Consider the following 14,990-nt stretch of genomic DNA (forward strand, 5'->3'; position numbering starts at 1 on the left):
TCTCGGCAACGTGGTCATGCCAGGACACACTGTTGGTGACTTCGACTCCTAGAAGATGTAAAGATGATTTCATTGGCAATGTTTTCCCTGCCATAACCAGCTCCGGGCCATCAACGTTAGTCTTCATCGTAAATACTGCAGCTTGCGTTTTTTTGGCGTTAAAATTGACCAGATTGTTACCGCCCCACTCCAAGATTGCTCTAATATCATTGTTGGTTGAAGCTACTTGTTGCTGCCTAAGATTCTGAGAAGTTGCGGCTGTCGTTGGTTTGGTGGACTTAAATGTGGAAATAAGTGTGCTATCGTCCGCAAAGCTGTAGATTGGATTGACAGTGGTTCCTAGCAAATCGTTGATATATATCAAGAAAAGGGTGGGGGATAGAATGCATCCTTGAGGGACTCCAGCGTTAATGTTAAATTTGTCGGAGAGGTGTCCATCGACAGCTACTTGGATTGTTCGTTGTTCAAGAAAACTTTTAATCCAATTCAATAATGAGTTTTGTATGCCGATTGAGGAGAGCTTGGTTAGTAGTCCCTCATGCCACACTCTGTCAAATGCCTTGGAAATGTCAAGAGCGACTGAGCGGGACTCGCCGTGCTTCTCCATGGCCTCCGTCCACAAGTGTGTGACGTAAGCCAGAAGATCGCCGATGGATCTAAGCTTTCGAAAGCCGTATTGATAATCGCTGATTAGTCCAGATGATTCCAGATATCTTAACAGTTTTTGGTTGACTGCTTTCTCCATAATCTTCGATATTACTGGAACTAGTGCAATCGGGCGGTAATTGGACGGCATCGTCTTCTTACCCTTTTTGGGTACAGCTTGCACTTGAGCAGTTTTCCAGCTTGTTGGAAATGAGCCCTGTTTGTACGATGCCGTGAACAGTCTACATAAGGGAGGAGTCAATTCGTCTGCACAACGTTTTAGTACTAGGGCTGGAATTCCGTCGGGTCCAGAAGCTTTGTTTGTGTCTACGCTTTTAAGAATTTTATTTATAATTCGTTAGGGAAACGAAATTTCTCCCATCGATGAATTCACCCTTGGCAAATATGGCGGTGTTTTGCCTTGCGAGTGCAGAGTAGAATTGGACGCGAAGAGTTTACCCAGTAAGTTGGCTTTTTCCTTTGCTGTTACCGCGATAGAACCATCATCTGCTGTTAGGGGTGGCAAGGCCGATTTAGCAAATCCTTGACTAACGGCTTTCGATACCGACCAGAAAGATCTTGTTCCATTTGGGCAGTTTAGCAATTTGTTTTTGATCCTGTTATTGTGACTCTCTTTGCATTCATCAATAATTCGCTTGCAGCTATTTCTGGAGGTTAAAAAGTTCCTCCAATTTTCGGTGGAAGGATGTTGACGCCATTTGCGATATGCTGCGTTTTTAGTGTTTACTGCCTTTTTGCAATTCAGGTTGAACCATTGCTTGTTGTTTGATCTGCATTTAGTAGAAAAAGGGATATAAGCTTCCATTCCTGCCAAGATCGTCTCTGTAATTTGGTTTGCACATTCTGAGATGTTATTAGTTCTAAAGCAGACTTCTTTCCAAGGGAATGAGCGATAAAATTCCCGAAGATGGTTCCACTCTGCTGATTTATAGTGCCATACCTTCCGCGGCATCGGAGGATCCTGCGTTTTAACATCCAACTGGCTCTAAGAGACTGGTATCAATTTGTGGTCCGATGTTCCTAGGGGGGCCTGTACTGATACAGTGTACGAGTCAGGGTCTGAAGCCAAGACTAGATCTAGGAGACTCGCGAACTCGCCGTCTCGATCGGGGATTCTGGTAGGTTCCTCCACAAGCTGCGTAAGCCCGCATATGGTGGCAAATAGCTCAGCTTCTCGTCCTTCATCGTCGTTCTTGTTGCAGAAGCGCAGCCAGTTGATATTGTGAACGTTAAATTCACCCATGACGATGATTTCTGCGCTTGGGTAGTCAATTTGGAGTTGGTTAATGCAATCAACCAGGTTCAAAAAGAGCCGCCTATATTGGGTGTCGCTTGGTGGTCTGTAGATACAGCAGATAAATTTCGTGGCTCCACTGGCTATTATTTTGAACCACATAACGTCGAAGTCCGTAGGTTCGAGCGTTTCCTCCCGCTGGCAACTCAAATCGCTCTTGACAAATACTGCCAATCCAAAGTTTAGTCGAAATCGTATCCAGGATAAATGAGGTGAACATTTGTTGTTAAAGGTTTCACCTTTGTTTCTGCCAATGCCAGAATGTGAGGCTTATTTGATTGCAGGTGTTGGTGTACTGCATTAATATTGGTGTTTAGGCCTCTGATGTTGCAGAAATTGATTTTTAGGCTTTTAAATCCGTCTGATGGACCCCCGCGACCAGCCTCCGCCCGGAGATCCGAATGGGAGGCTAGTTTACCTCCGGAAAGTTTTGGTCGTGAGGGCGCCATCATGCATTAATTTTATTACTCCATTTCTCCTTTGGAAACCGGACACATCGACATGGCGGCGAAACGTGAGTTCCATGGAACCACTTCACGCCGCCTAAGTCCTATGTGGTGGAATTAAACCGGGCGATGCAAGAGGACAACATCTACCACCAAAGAGGTTGCTCTTTTAGTCGCCTTTTACGACAGGCAGAGCATACCGGAGGGCTATTCTACCCCGGCCCTCCCCGGGAATGTTAATGACGACTAATGCTAATTTGTATTCGAAAACGCGTAGGTTACGCGTAGCGAAGTACCAAGTTGGAGGGATATGGGGACGTGCACTGGAAGGCTATATATCTAGCCGACCACCCCCAGAACAATAGGGGTGGAAGAGGCGGAAAGATGGTTCCCTTGAGCCGGTTTGGTCGCAGCTAGACTGGATATGGGCATCAGTTAAAGAGCTGGATAGGTGTGGTTGTTGGTCTGGCTGTGACACAAATAGATGCTGCTGTAAAAAATATGCAATCCCGTGCACACCCGCCTGCAAAGTTTGCCACTGAGACTGCATTAATAAAACGTGTGTTTGTCAATTATTTTATCCTAATTATTTTATTCTAATACTCCTTTTTTATTTTTATAAAGGGAAGCAATGAAGATGAAAATCTCTGAATAGAAAATCAATTAAATTAGTTGAGGACGCAAGAAGGGGCGCATTTTAGGGGTGCCTGCCTGCCTTCGTAGCACCCTCTAAGACCATATCTTATTTTAGTTGTGCCATAACTAAGATAAAATACCTATTATAACTAACATTTTTATAACTAATACGTTTGTCTCTAAAAAAAAAATTAGTTGGGAAACTTCCCTTTTAGAGGTTAAAACCTATTTTTTACTCCCTTTAGGACTACTAAAACCACTGTCAGTGTCTATTTACCAACCACAAGACTTTCTAACAGGATAAATGCACGCTTACCTACGATTTGTAAAGAAATTTATTTAAATTTTCAGTAAGGGATAGTTATTCTCCCCATTCCTCCCCTAAGGGAAATTTTCGAAGGAACTTCGGGCCAGAGTGATTATTTGGGTCTATAATATACATGTAACAAACGTCTTGCTTGTATCACAATTTGCGGTTTTTTTCTAGCTACCGCTTCCACTAAGGTGATGTATGGATATATGGTTGATTTGATTAGCATTATAGATTCTATAATTACTGATGTTATTTTTTAGTATGATAATTACTTCATAATCTTAGCAAAACTACTGGGAATTAATTCCCGGAGTTAGTATTGGGATTTTAACTGTAACTTAACTACGTTTATTTGATAATTCTAAAGCTAAGGAAACTTCAACATTTGATCAATCATATTCTTTTCATAAGAAATGAAGAATCTCACAAGTAACTTATTTGGTGATCTACCAGAGCCATTTTGGTGGTCGAGTGTTTCTTGGTTTCTGAGATTCTTGTTTTTAAGTATCTACCTGCTTGTTCGTCGTAGACAATCCCCCAATCTGTCCATAGAATTCTATACACTAAACCGCTTTTTATTTTATAGAAAAGTTAGTAGGGGAAGTCTTTTCTCCACAAATAAAATGCTAATCCTCTAATTTTAGGAGTGATGCATTTCGGCAAGTGTTCTTGCCATCATCAGACTCTAAAATATATTACAAACAGTTCAAAAACATATACGAACATTTATTTCTTGACAGGTGACATAAAAAAGTACAGATAAAATTGTCAAATTGTAAAATACTTACTGAGTTACTTAACACATACACAAATTCTAAACAATAACAAACAATACTTGAATGGTACATTGCACGACACCTAGTGAACAGTTAAAATTATAACAAAATTGAACAATATGAGATTAGCGGATTTCTACTGAGTACTGGTAGCGAGTTAGAGAGAACCATCGGACTGTAGTATTATAGGGTGTGAATAAATAAACAAATAAATGTGTGTTAATAAGTCAGATCAAATCAAATGTCAGTGTTACTGTTAGGACCCAAGGAATTAAAGGAAGTGTTGCTTTCAAATTGAGTTTGCTCATTAATGCAAGTGTAAACCGGTGATTTGATGGCTAACCCCTACTTACTTTTCAATATTATATTGACTCCACTTCAGAATGGACTTTTTCTTTACTTTTTATTTTGCTGTGTGTTAAAAAAAAGAGCTATAAACAATTCTATGAATTTTGTGCAGGAAAAGCCACATATATTTTGGATATATGGAGTTTCGACCGAGTTATTGCTGGTATATTTGGCTGTATTTTTTTATAGAGGCAAATTACTACATTTACAGTATTGACAAGTACATTAGACTGTGTGGCGCAATAATTTATCAACACCCTCACTAGGTCTTGAGATTCTATGAGTAAAAGTTCAATATGCGCAACGTTTAAAAGAATTTACAAACAAGAATAGGAAAAATTATACTAAAGAAGTATATAAGGCCTAAATGATAAAAATCAGTTAATTTATATTAAATTTATGTATAAGTTTGCCATCTGTTCGATGGCAAAGCCGACTTCGGCAGCCAGCAGCGAGACTACTGCATATTTTATGAACCTAAGTGCTCCCTGGGGTATTGATTTCAGCTAATAGCAGTTTTAACTACTGCAAAGAAGAATCGAAGTCAATTAATTATTAATTTACGATATACTTACGTGCCTGTTCGTAAAAATTAAGGCCAAAACTTAACATAACTGGAGTCTTGAAGAAAAAAAAATATTTTTTTTTCGTTTTGAAATGTTATAGGAGGATAATGCTTTTTTTTACTTTTCCCGTTTCCAAACTATGTTGTTTATAAATTTCTTGTGAAATTTTCTTCAATATAGACAACACGTTTTACTTATGAATAAAAGGGAGAGGTTTTTTTTGCTGCTTGGCAACGTTGCATATTATACAATCCAGTAGCGTCGGACCGTAACACAATTTGATAAAAAAGTAAGCAATTTTTTTATTAGGGAGGTTAAAAACCAATAAAAGCAATTTAACTATTACGTATATTTTATTTTTTTTATTAACCAAAAATAGCTTTAAATGCATGGAACATTTTTTTTTTCTGAGAGACATTTAAAGTGCCTGAAAAAAAATTAAAATTACTGTATTAAATCGGTAAAAAATATAAACAATTTACGAAAGACATAAAAATTCCGGTAAATTTAATAAAGATAGATAAACAAAACTATTTCAAAAACCTGAAAATAGGAAGACTTGAGAAACCAAAATTGCCGCAAATGTCTGAAATACATAGGAAATGACCATTCTGGAGAACATAAAAAACGGCAAATTTTCCCACTAACCAAGACACTTTATTTTACTCTGGACACGTGTTTCGCTCACCATGTTAGCATCATCGGGAGAAGATTACTTAAAGATTTAAACATTGGAACGCAGCTTTTTCGAACAAATTTTATACTTTATACAGGGTGATTCAGAACATCAAACTTCTAGGGATTAACCCTTAACTACTATCCGCCGGGTCAAACTGACCCAAGGCATATTCGTTTTTTGCGCCATCTAGTGTTTTATAGGGAGGGAAGTGCGGCGAACGGAGTATTCTCATTCTGTCGACCGTTAATACGAATAGTAAAGTTTGAAGTGTCTTAGCGGTTGCGTTGGTATTTTTTTTCGGTCTAGTGGGTCAAATTGATCCGGAAATAGTAATACAGTAAGTATTTCGTTATACGATTTGATCGATATTTTATTGATTTTTTGACATTTATGTGGATAAACACTTCATAATATACATATACTTTGTTTTGTTTTTAAATTATGACACAAAGAGGACTGTCTGATGCCGAGTTATTCGAGATAGTTGCAGATAATACTTTTTGGAAAGATCTGGAGTCTATAAATAAGCCTGAAGAAAATAGTACTTCAAATGAACCATCAACCAGCGGCACAAACGTTATTGACGATAGACAGATTGCATGTAACCTGATTTTGGACAACGGAGACGAAAGCCGATAAGGACGAATGTGATTCTGAAGAATTCAGTGAACATGACAGCGATAGCGAAAATGAGTGGCAGCCAGGTGATGAACCATTGGGTCAGTCAGAGTTATCATCGGAAAGTGAATATGAAGACGAAGGACAAACAGTAGAGAAAACAAAATTTTGGTATGGAAAAGATAAAACTAAGTGGTGTCAGGTGCCCTTGCCTAGGGGAAAAACGAAAAGTACTAATATTATACAAATACTTCCTGGTTTGAAAGGATCAGCTCGCCAGAACCCTCCCTCATCGGAGTTGGAATCTTGGAGACTTCTCATCACACACTCTATTCTTGAAAAGATTGTTGAACATACCAATGCAAAAATTAGAGCTATGGAAGGTCAGTACACAACTTTCAAGAAGCGAAAAAATAGCAGATCATTATTTCGACCAGTTTTTATTCAAGAGACCGATATAATTGAAATAGAGGCGTTTTTAGGCCTTTTATATTTGCTGGGTTCTTTTAAATCCAGACACGAAGATCTACGATCTCTTTGTAGAGATATATTTCCTTGTACGATGTCTCTTGCACGTTTTTCTTCCCTATTATGTTGCCTAAGATTCGACGATATGGTTACCAGGCGGGAGAGAATGAAAGTCGACAAACTGGCTGCAATATTTGAAATTTATAATAAATTTTTTGAAAACTCAATGATGTGTTACACGCCCTCTGAATTCTTAACCGTAGATGATATATTAGTTCCTTTTAGAGGGCGCTGCGGTTTTAGAATGTACATGCCTGCTAAGCCGGCGAAATACGGCATCAAGATTCAAATTTTAGCAGATTCCAAATCACATTATATGATTAATTCTGAAATCTACACCGGAAAACGCAGTGATCAGTCTAACTTGTCTATACCGACAGAAACAGTACTTCGTTTAGTTGGTCCTGTGGTTGGGACCAATAGAAACATAACGGGAGATAATTGGTACACATTAATGGAATTAACTGATGAACTTCTCAATCGTAAGCTTAAATATGTTGGCACAGTCAAGAAGAATAAAAGATTTGTTCCACCCGAATTCTTACCTTGCAAAAAACGTGAAGTAGAGGACCTCCATTTTCGGGTTTACCTCTACTCACACTATTGTGTCTCACGTTCCCAAAAAAAAACAAATCCGTAATATTGTTGTCGACAATGCACAACGATAATGTTGTAGACGACTCATCAAAAAAGCTGGATATAGTGTTATTTTACAACGATACAAAAGCCGGTGTTGACGCACTAGACCACAAATGTGCAACATATTCTCGCAGGACACGCCGATGGCCAATGGTTATTTTTCACATGATTTTGATTGTTTCTGCAATCAACAGCAGAGTTATCTATCAATTTGCTGCCGAAGGAAAAGAAATTTGTGTATTAAATTTTCTAAAAAATCTTGGTCGTCAACTATGCGAACCCTATATGAGATCGAGAGTTTACAACAACAAAATACCACGTAGGTTGAGAGAACTGACTGCAGATATACTTGGGGTTATTATAGAAACGCATTGTGCTCCTCAGCAGGCTCAGGGTGCATCCAAGAGAAAGAGATGTGCTTTCTGCCCACCGAAAAAGGACCGCAAAACGAACACCTTCTGCGATTCCTGCAAAATACCAGTTTGCCAGCGATGTTCAAAAGAAATCTGCCCAAAGTGTGTTTAGGATATTTTGACCAACCAAATTTGTTTACTAATGTTTATTTCATCATTTTTTATGAATAAATTAGTTTATTTTGATCAAACAGTTTTTTATTTTCAAAATAAAAAAGTGGGTCATATTGACCCGCGGGTAGCTGTAATGTTTTACTATAGGGAGGATAGTAGTTAAGGGTTAATCAGTGTAACACTAGAAAACATTTGAGTATATGGACCCATGTCCGGAAAAGTGTCACTACGATACTACGGCCCTAAGACGCGTTTAAATTTAGAAAGACGTATAATTGCTTATATAGGATTTAATGCATTTAATTTTTGCCTTTTGTACATGATATCATCACACAATAATTATTCAAAATGTCTTCCTCCAACCTGAATACACCGCTTTAAAGGTCGCACATGATTTCGGCGGACTTGACTCAAAGTTTTATACTCGTTTTGAATGATTTCAAATGCTGCTACAATTTGTCCATTGAAGCCTTGTTCTGTTTCTATTGGAGTTTCGTAGACCAAACTTTACATTTCCCCACAAGAAAAATCTAGCGAAGTTAAATCGGGTGACCTAGAAGGCCAAAAAACGGCTCCAACTCTGGCAACCATGCCCAAACCCTTGAGCCAAATCCTCACGTACTTGTACAGAAAATAATCAGCAATGATTGCCCATACGTTGACAGATCAACGTTGCTGATGTTGAAAATCAGCGGATATAAATTTTTTAAACACTGACATTGACATTTTGAACAATTGTTGTGATGATATCATATAAAAAAGGTAAAAATGAAATGCATTAAATTCTATTTAGGCAATTCATCGTCCTTATGGCCGTAGGACCGTAGTGACACTTTTCCGGACATGGGTCCATATATACAGTGCGAACGTAAAGGTTGGAATAAATTCACTTAAAATTCAGGGGTATGTTAAAAAAAAAACGCTCGGACATGTCGATTTTTATTTTTAACTGCGGGTTTTCTTACTATAATTTTATGTATACAGGGTGGCTCAAAAATAAGTTACGGTCATCAACGTAATTTTTTTAAATGTAAACACCTATTTTTTATTTTAGGTTTAGGTTCTACATCAAATTCTAAGTACATTTCATGTACCATATCCTATACCTAAACTCGACCGTTGACGATTGAACACAATAAAAGGCTATTTTTGGAAGAGTTATTTATATCAAGCAACCTATCAGTTTGTATTGTTATTTACATTTGTGGTTGGTGTTTTTGATTGTTAACTTGTCACAATTTGTTGACATCAAATAATTTTGAGTGAATTTAGTTTGATTTAGATGCCTAAGCAAAGTTTTGCTTGTGTTAAGTTTATCAAAAGATAAAATTAAAATTTCAAAAAATGGTACGTCTTAGTGAGATTTTGATGATGATTGGTTATGGAAACAGGATGCGCACTCAGATGGAAGTCTGTGAAATTTATCATGCCAAGTATCCTGATAGGCCACGTATATCTCAAAGTACTGTCAGTAAAATATAACAGAAATATCGGGATTTGGGTCATGTCAGGGATAATTATACGAAAGGTCGGTCAAGTATATCAGAAGAGAAGCAACTAAATGTTTTGCTGGCAGTTGAAGAAGATTGCCATAAAACGACTCGCAATATTGCGTTAGAAAATCAGATATCCCAGACATCCGTCGTTAAGTATTTAGGTATAAATAAATGGCACCCTTACAAAGTTTAATTGGTTCATGAACTAAATGAAGATGACCCAGATAGGCGTTTAGAATTTTGTGAGAGACTTATGGACTTGTGCCATGCTAATCCACAATTTTCAAAAAAAATTGTATTTTCTGATGAGGCAACGTTTTGTCTTCATGATAGTGTAAACCGGCAAAACTGCCGATATTGGGCTACTGAAAATCTGCACTGGATGATGGAGTGCCACAGCCAAGTCCCTCAAAAAGTAAATGTTTGGGCGAGGGTGATTGAAAACAGGGTTATAGGGCCCTTTTTCTTTGAAGGATACTTGAATGATGAGAGGTATTTAGAGTTTTTAGAAAATGACTTGGTTCCATGCCTTGCCACTTTATACCCCGATCCAGAAGACCCGGATATATTAGATAATTCCTTATGGTATCAGCAAGATGGAGCTCCAGCCCATTACACTCGTCCCGTGCGCCAGTACCTGGATACCGTTTTCCCTGGACGTTGGATTGGTCGGAGGGGTGCAATTGAATGGCCGGCCAGATCGCCGGATCTGACTCCTTTAGATTTTTTTTTTGTGGGGGTATCTTAAGTCCAAAGTTTATGTTAATCGGCCAAACAACATTGAAGACTTAAAAATTAGAATAACGGAAGAAATAAGATTGATAGAACCTTCTGTTATCGATAACGTTTTACAAGAATTTCAGCATCGACTGGGATATTGCCAAGAGGTTCGTGGCAGCCATTTTCAACACTTAATAAATTAATTAAAATATTTTTATGTATTCTTGCTTGATATAAATAACTCTTAACTCACCAAAAATAGCCTTTTATTGTGTTCAATCGTCAACGGTCGAGTTTAGGTATAGGACATGGTACATGAAATGTACTTAGAATTTGATGTAGAACCTAAATCTAAAATAAAAAATAGGTGTTTACATTTAAAAAAATTACGTTGATGACCGTAATTTATTTTTGGGCCACCCTGTATACATAAAATTATAGTAAGGAAACCCGCAGTTAAAAATAAAAATTGACATGTCCGAGCGTTTTTTTTTGAACATACCCCTGAAGTTTAAATGAATTTATTCCAACCTTTACGTTTTAGGTATATACCTAATTCAGGGTTTTTTCCAAATAATTTTTCACTGCGTCGAATAAAATGAGATGTTACTTTCAACTCATAAAACAACTCCAAAAATGTAAAATGCCTTTGAAGAAAAATGTGTATCACCCGCAACATGCATAGATTATACCAAAAAAAGCCAAATATGACAAAAATATGGTCATCTTATTCTATCATTGGGCAACGTCGACTGATCACTAATCAGCTTTGACAGAAATTCAAATATTCGTCGTAAGCCAGTTTTTCTGAAAAAATGTAATTTGATGGTACCAACGTACTTAAAAGTTCTAATTAATTTTGTCAAAAATAAAATATAAAATTTAGTCTAAATGACTATTTTTCACCGGGTTACATACTGTTTTGTTAAAAAACAATCAACTAGCTACCGACTTTCGCATTTAAACTTCTAAATGGGACGCGTTAATAATTAATGGACATTTTTGATACTTATTTTGGATACAGTTATTCTTGGCTAACTCAAACGGAACATTCCAATAGGTCTAATTGAGTTGCAGCGACGTGCCGATTCCTTTTCAAATTTATTTTTATCTGACCTTTACTTTCTGGTATTTTGTGTCAATTTAGTTACTGGCCGAATCGATATAGTAAGCGAATGCTTATACAGTAACTGATTAAATTTATAATCCGTGTTTTTCACTACTCATTTATCGAAATAGAACTTATAAATAATTTAATTTTATCAATGAAAATCATGTTATAACTAAAATTTTTCAATAGACTATTGTGGTCTTTTAATACATTTTGTTATAAACCTTTATTGGATTATTCTGGAAATTATAGGACCTTGGCCACTGCGCATTAATTGTTTTCATTTTTTCATTTGCTTGCAAAATATGCTTGATCTTTATTGGGTCTAATAATCATCTATGAAAGTTTGACAGCCAAAAAATTAGTTAGAAAGGAAAATATGTGTTTTACTCGTTTGTTTTAAAGACATATTTAAATTACGTTGTCCAATAAAGATCTAAATAATGTTAATGCTTTTGCTTCATCATAATTAGAACTTTGCGAGAATCTTAGGCATTTTGAAAATGTTGCATTAAGATTTCACCTAAATGCCGTCGAAGATAATTTTCTCACTTTTCAAATAGTTTTAAAAAAACCCTGAAATATGTGTCTAATGAATTTATTAGAAAAAGGTGTATTCCGAATATTTGGTCTCTAAGAATTAAAAAAAAAAAAAAATCACAACCTCCAAGGCAGATTTTTTTAATTTTTGAAAAATATTTGAAAGAAACGCTAATATAGGTGTCTAATGCATTTATTTACAGAAGCTGCGTTCCAATTTTCACATCTCTAATTTTTATAGTTTTAGAGATATGAGCGTTTTGTCTCTAAGAATTTTACTCTTTTTGAAAAAAAAATCTCAATTTCTAAGAGTGGTTTTTTAATTTTTAAACATTTTTGGAAGAAATTTGTATTTTCCTTAATTTTTAATTTTTGGAAAAATTGTTTAAAAGTTTGTTGCAATAATTTTTCATGTAGAATCGCCCACCGAAATCCTGACGCGTAATTTCCGGACACCCTGTGTGTGGTTTTTGGAAAATTTATTGACAAAATAGATACTGCATTAAAATTAATTTTTAACTCTTAATCTCTAATTGTAGAACATGCTGCATGCCAACTTAACCCGCACAAACTGGATTGGACAACTTAGAATTTACAATAAAAATTTCAATAATGATCAAATCAGGCGGTCATAATTATATTTCAATTCGACCCTTTTCGATAATCTCAATCATCAACATGCCGACATATTGCCCGTAATTTCTGAGCAAGCAAAATAAAAATTAACATTCTGTGTTACATTATTGTAATATCAACAAAATGTATTCAGTTTTCGATGGTAATAAAAAAACTGTGCGCTGCCTTTATAATATGAATAAAAAGAACTTACAGTTTAAGTACCGTTTACAATTTATTTGCTTATTTTTAAACTATGTATTTAAATAGTTTTTGTAAGAAAAATCAAGCGACAAACTATGTTGCCAAACTATGAACAGACTATGTTTTAGATTCCGCCTAAAATTCCAAAGTAAACGCCATGTATAAAAATTTTAGGCGGTAGCCAAATCTTAAAATCTAAGAAGGATCTTAAGAAATTAATACCTTTAAGGTAGTCAGTTACAGGAAAAGTTGCATTTAGTACACCTACTTCTGACACAGTGTATGGGATTGTACTAATAAACATTTTCTTCCATCTTTTAGAGGTCTAAAAATCGTGTGTTATTTCAAATTTTCTGTCAAAAATGTCCTGCCAAAATTACATTTCGTCTGAAGTCCAAAAAAGAAAGATTCTAAAAAGAAGAGTATTATTATAACTGAAATTAAAATTTGTAGTCATCGATTAATTATAATGTAGTTTATGATAACGCGGTAAGTCGTAATAGCTAGATCCTTAAACTAAAAAATGTAACAAGTAGACCTATTTAAAATAAAAAAGAGATTAGAGAGAGCAAAAGAGAAAGAGGAAAGTAAAACTTGTTTTGCAAAAAAGTTTGCTTATTTTAATCCACTTATTCTTTTGTAGACTTAAATAATGTTAAGCTTACAAGAGACTTTTTAGGAACGCCACCTTATTAGCTTTGTCAGTTTTAATTAAAAATCTTGAAAGTTCTGCTAAAACATGTTGCTAATTACAAACAAACGACTAACAGACTTATTAAAGAATAAGGCTAATTATTTAATAAAGAATATTTATACTATTTTATATAACAACTCGCATTCTTTATCCATCTTTAAATTAAATATATTTTTCTTATATGAAGAATTATAAATACGCTGACAAAATAATATTTATAATAAAATTACTGAGGATAAGAGTTACTTTATATCAAATAATTTCTCAAATATTTTCGATCAAACTTACTCCGTGGGCTACTGTGCGCAATTGTGAACATACTGTGGTATTACTGTCCAGATGATAAACATCAAAATTCAGCATTTTCTAATTTTTTTTGGCTATAAGAAATGTAACCTTAAAAACCAGTAAACCCACCAGTGATTGGCCACTCACCAGATTCACAAGGTATTTCCAAGTAATACAGATATTACTAGTGTAATGCTGCTGATAGAGAAAATAAACATCTCAAACTACAAAACTGAAATAAAATAAAGCCAAAATAAAACATGATATAACATTTTAACGAGATATATTTTTCATTTATTTTTTATTTCATTTAATTTTAAGTAAATATTATAGAGTTGGAATTATGTAGATTGTGTTTCTTTATACACAAATTGTGAAAAGTACGACAACATGATTGACATTTAATTCCACAATTCTGAGACGTAATATTAAATGTGCAGAAAAAGCATATACCAGTGCCTATTTTTTTATTATCAAATTCTAAATCAGAATTTGTTTTCTGGAATAGCCACCGTTTAACTTTCTTGATGGCTATTTGAGTCATATCTTCTTGGATAAAGTCATCATCGCATTCCTTACTATTGGGTGTTGCAAATGAGTGAACGTTTTCTTTTAATGATTCTTTATGTTCTGCTAACTGATTCCCATCTGAAATTGGATTTAGCTCTATTTGCCATAAAAAAAAATTCTGTAATTTATTGCTATATTTATTATACCTATAATATAATAATATATGTAGTTAGTTATTTAGTTAGTTACTACCGTTTTCTATATTTGCTCTTTCTTCTGATGTTTTCGAAGCCGTATCATCAAAATGGTTAATGCCTGCTAACTGTCTAAATTCTGGAATGGAAATTTGATGTTTTCTATTGCCACCTTCAAGGTTTTTTGATAATTTGTTTGCTGTTTTTAGTGTTAGTCCTACCTACCGTTTACTGTATTTTTTCCTACTTCTTTTGAATTTGTCAAAGCCCCATTTTCCAACCAGCCTTTGTTAGCTTCTGCTAACTTATTTCCGTCTGAAATTGAAATTTGTTCTATTCTATCGTCACCTTGATTGCGACCTACAAAAGACTTCTTTGTTACTTTGTTCGCGCTAACTAACAATATACCCACCGTTCGCTATATTTTCTACTTCTTCAAGTGGCTTTTTTAATAAGTTCTGGACTATCAGTTTTTTTTTTGATTTTGAAGCTATGGGTTTTTCCGTGTTCGTATTTTTTCTCTTTATTACTTTTGTCACTGTTTTTTTCGTATTTTGTTTTTCAAGCCTTAATCTCTTTTTT

The sequence above is a fragment of the Anthonomus grandis genome, chromosome 22, assembly GCF_022605725.1.
Source record: "Anthonomus grandis grandis chromosome 22, icAntGran1.3, whole genome shotgun sequence".
Classification (NCBI taxonomy): Eukaryota; Metazoa; Arthropoda; class Insecta; order Coleoptera; family Curculionidae; genus Anthonomus; species Anthonomus grandis.